The following is a 4,950-nucleotide window of genomic DNA, read 5'->3' as shown; positions in this document are numbered from 1 at the left end:
CGCTTTTGAGATTCATGCCTAGTTTATCCAACTGACTTTCCATTATTGAGCTCCATAAGGGTATATTTTGTTTAAGGATCCACTAAAACGCCATTCGCGTTGCATGACTTTCGACGCCATTGCAGGCTAAGTTAATGATTCTACTGTGTCCACCAGAGAAATCTACGAAAATACGCGCAGAAGGCTCTATCCACAAAGACACCACTTACCAGGGGAGTGACAGGCAAGACTTTTACCGACGCGGGAAAAAAAAAAAAAAAAAAAAAAAAAAAAGTAAAAAAAGAAAAAAAAGAAAACAAACAAACTAAACGCAGACCTCGACTGGTTTGCCATAGGCAACCCAGTAATAAAAAACACGAAATCAAACACAGATCTTGACTGGTTTGCCATAGGCAACCCAGTAAACAGGATCAAAAGAAAAAATAAAGCCAACACAGTAGTGACTACCATACCACCTACAGTCAGCTCACATAGTAGAATATTAAACAACGGCTGCACTAATATTTGTTACTTTAATTTGCTTCCAGTAGCTGATGACAACCCCTGCATAGTGATTTGTGTTAACTGCCTATTATTTAAATCTGGCAAATAGAGTTTGATAATAGCCACAGGACAATATCCAAACAAGGTACTCTTTTCTTTTTCCTTGTGCAGCCAGCACTTTCAGAACCGAATTACAGCCTCCACAACTCCATTGCAACCACCCCCCCCCCCCCCCCCCCCACCAAAAAACAAAAAAACAAAAACATTTAAATGCACATACGAGTGAGTGAAAATATGCGGGGCCTAAACGCTTGGCTGGGCAAGGTAAAAAACGCACGCTTGAATACTCTAGTCTGTCATACTTGATAAGTGATAAGGAAATATGGGATAGACCTAGGGAACAAAAAAACGAAACTTGCTTTTTCCTTGTCATTTTTGGGTGCAACAATGGCAAAAATGATAGGAAATATAATTTCCAGACCGGTTTATATAGCAGATCTTAGGTTTTGGAAACTACAATCTTGGACAGAATAAAATGGAACAGAAATGCCCCCTCTCCCCCAAATCAAGGATGAAGGTGCGTGAAGGCCAAAACGCGCCATTTTCCCATCACTGGTTTTGGGGGAAGGGGTGGTCTCAATGTTCCATTTAATTTGTCCAAGATTGTCTGTGGAGGCTACGACGTCACAAATTCAAGATTTGGTCAATTAATAGGTCATATGTCAACACACTAATCATCCGAAACCACTGGCCTCTGACGCAGTCACGCTCGTCGCTAGTGTTGCTATATTGAGATACTACATGGAAGATATTTTAAGAAAAGCGGAGCGTATAAAAAAGCCAAACCTAAATGAAAATTTGCCAGTACGATCAAGAATAAGGGTATAACTCTACGTAGAATTGACGAAAAAAATGCAATCGAGAAAAAGAATACCCGAGGAAACAAAAGTAAGAGTTAGAGTTCTCAAGCCCACTACTGATCTTACTCTGAAAGCATTTCTGGGGAGTTAATCGATAAAACTATAGGGTCTATGTAGGGTCGCATCGCCGAGATTAAACGAAGCAATGGCAAAAGACTCAAGCATTAAAGTAGCGGTTTTAAAGCTTTGTAGAGCACTTGAATGGTTTTACATGACATTTTGAGGCACGATTCACGAGACTTTTTACGAGACTTTTTCACGAGACTTTTTATACGATTTCACGAGACTTTTTATACGATTAACGTCTGTTTTGAGACGCTTTTCAACGGTTAAGCACCGTTAACAAGCAATGGAAAAAAGTGTCAATCTGTTCTGTCACCTTTCTGGCCATACGACAAAATCGTGAAAAATCGACAAAATTCGTTGCTGATAGCCCGCAAATCGTGCCCATCAACACTTTTGTGAACGTAAATCATGCTCTATTTTTCAGCGTGGAAAAATCAGAAGATAGATCAGGTAAATATCGCCAACAAATTTAAGGGAGCGCAAATGCAGTTCTTAAAAATTCAACAAGTTTGCATATTCGGTATGGTTGGCCCACGGACGCAAAGTCTAAAGCGTAGAATGTGGGTAGGTTGGATAGTTGGATGGGGTAGGTAATCTGTGATAGAAGGTTCGAATCCTCCTTACATCCAATTTCTTTCTTTTTGTTTTTTTTTTTTCCCCAATAGTCTTACTCTCTTTTTTGTTTGCAATTTATGTTCTCATTTTATGGGCCTCCTGCTTTAAACGTAAATATAGCTTATGAAAATAATTACAGTCAACTCTCAGGTATTCGGATGATGTAACTTTTGAGCGAACGAGAGCAGATTTCGTGTCGTAATTACCCCATATACTACTGGTAACGCCAAGCAGGGGCTCACGGACAATCTTGGACAGAATAAAATGGAACAGAAATGCCCCCTCTCCCCCAAATCAAGGATGAAGGTGCGTGAAGGCCAAAACGCGCCATTTTCCCATCACTGGTTTTGGGGGAAAGGGGTGGTCTCAATGTTCCATTTCATTTGTCCAAGATTGTAGGTATATTGTGAAGTGGATACGGGGATACGCGGATATGCAGTCGAAAATACCACCTCTCCCAAGTAAACTTCTAGGTATATTGTGAAGTGGATACGCGGATACGCAGTCGAAAGTACCACCCCTCCCCAAGTAAACTTCTAAGTAGTATGTTGTGAAGTGGATACGCGGATTCGTGGATACGCAGTCGAAAATACCATCCCTCCCCAAGTAAACTTCTAAATATATTGTGAGAACCAAACCGCAAAATTTCGCGAGAATGCTTAGGCCTAATCACTGAAACGAGCGCTTAGGCTTAATCAGTAAACGAGTGCTTTCTTCTTCACACAATCTCGTGAAAAAGTGTAGTTAACCGAAGCGTAAAATGAAAGCTAAAATTCTATGAGAGTGCTTAGGCCTAATCACTGAAGCGAGTGTTTACTAGGCTTAATCAGTAAACGAATGCTTTCTTCTTCACAGGATCTCGTGAAAAGTGCAGTTAACCGAACCGCAAAATGAAAGCTAAAATTTTACGAGAGTGCTTAGGCCTAATGACTGAAACGAGCGTCTAGGCTTAATCAGTGAACGAGTGCTTTCTTCTTCATAAGATCTCGTGAAAAAATTGTAGTTAACCGAAGCGTAAAATGAAAGCTAAAATTCTACGAGATTGCTTAGGCCTAATCGGCTGAAACGACCGCTTAGGCTTTATCAGTAAACGAGTGCTTTCTTCTTCACATGATCTCGTGTAAAAGTGTAGTTAACCGAAGCGTAAAATGAAAGCAAAAATTCTACGAGAGTGCTTTGTCCTAATTACTGAAACAATACGTGAAGTATTTTCCACTGCGTATCCGCGTATCCACATATCCATGCATATACTACAGAGCATTTTGAAGTATGTTACACGAATTTGGTATCCAGTTCCCATGTGTGATGTCCGCGTATCCACGTATCCGGCTGTTTTCCACTGCGTATCCGCGTATCCACTTCTCAATATAGTTAAAAGTTTACCTGGGGAGGGGTGGTACTTTCGACTGCGTATCCGCGTATCCAGCCTTTTCAGAGGTGCAGCTTCAAAATGGCAGTGTATTCTGCAGTTAAGCCCAGTCGTTTGAACTGCGTTTACAATCAGGTCTTGATAAAATGATTGACGAGTAGAATACGGACGGACAGAAGATATTGCCTTGAAATAATCAGCTAAACAAGAAGGATTTACTTTATCAAAACACTGATAAACAACAGAAAGAATTTAAGGTGAAAAATAACAGACAATTTGAAAAGATTGAGAAATTTTAAGCAAAGGTTCTGAAAGTGAAGCATGTTCAGAAAATGTCATAATTCCAAGTATTAACTTTGCTTTTGTAAGGTGGTCAAATTAAAGGATTTAAGTAGGTGGTGTATGTTAGACCCCACACATGAATACCATAAGTGAGAAAGGGGTAGAATAGTGAATAATAAAGCATAGGAAGTATATCACTGTTTACACGGTACCTCAATTTTGAAAACAATCCTACAGCCTTTGACAGTTTTAGACAAAGCTCGTCAATGTGGTTCGTCCAAGTTAAGTTGGAGTCAAAGGTAACACCAAGATATTCAACCGTGTTAACTTGTTTGATGTTTTTGCACCATCAATTTCAACAAAAATCGAATTTGTCGCACAGAACCGGATAAACGCGGTCTACCTCCACCACGATTAGCCATCGCTCCATGTTGTTTTTTCACTGCCAATTCTGATTTGCCTGAGTACGGGCAAATCTCTCCAAAAAATATCCAAAAATTAAACAGAATTGTTCTCCGATAGATTCTTTACCAAAGAAAATAACTCAGGGCTACGTTGGAAGCGTAGGAAGGGGGATGCACAAGGATCCCAAAGTGATACCAACGCTCCGACAAATTTTCAGTATCAAAAAAATGTACATAGTCAGTTTTATCCATTACTACCACGTCTGAGCCCTTATCAAGCTTTTTGATAACAACATCATCACCTCTCTTTAGGCTGACTTATCGCTCTCAGCATTGATTTCGGTGGTGCTGGACCTGTACGCCCCCTGTAATTGAGCGCAATAGATCGCAGGGGGCACGTATACAAAACATGGACGTCAGGTCCATGGACCCCTTCATGGACCCGGCCCATGGACTTTTTCTCCGGGTACTCCGGTTTTTCCCTCTCCTCAAAAGCCAAAATTTGATTTGATTTGCGTTAACTTGTTAATTTCAATTTACAGTGTCCCCGATTAGTGCTCTACAGCGCTAGAAGATTAGACACTTAAATAAAGTTCCTTCTCTGTGGGCCACCCCTCATTTTGTACAGTTTCAAGCAGAAAAATCCTTATACGAGAAAGAGAAGTCATCCTGGCACTTATCTGGACAATTTAAGCAATAATGATCTCTGCGAGGCCGGTGCAATGCTCAACCAACTGAACTATGAAGCCACCCAGTTGGGAGCAGGTCATGTTTTGCATACGTCGTCCTCTTGGGGCCTTAGCATGCCTTT

The sequence above is a fragment of the Montipora capricornis genome, chromosome 14, assembly GCF_036669925.1.
Source record: "Montipora capricornis isolate CH-2021 chromosome 14, ASM3666992v2, whole genome shotgun sequence".
NCBI lineage: Eukaryota > Metazoa > Cnidaria > Anthozoa > Scleractinia > Acroporidae > Montipora > Montipora capricornis.
This window is presented reverse-complemented; position numbering follows the sequence as displayed.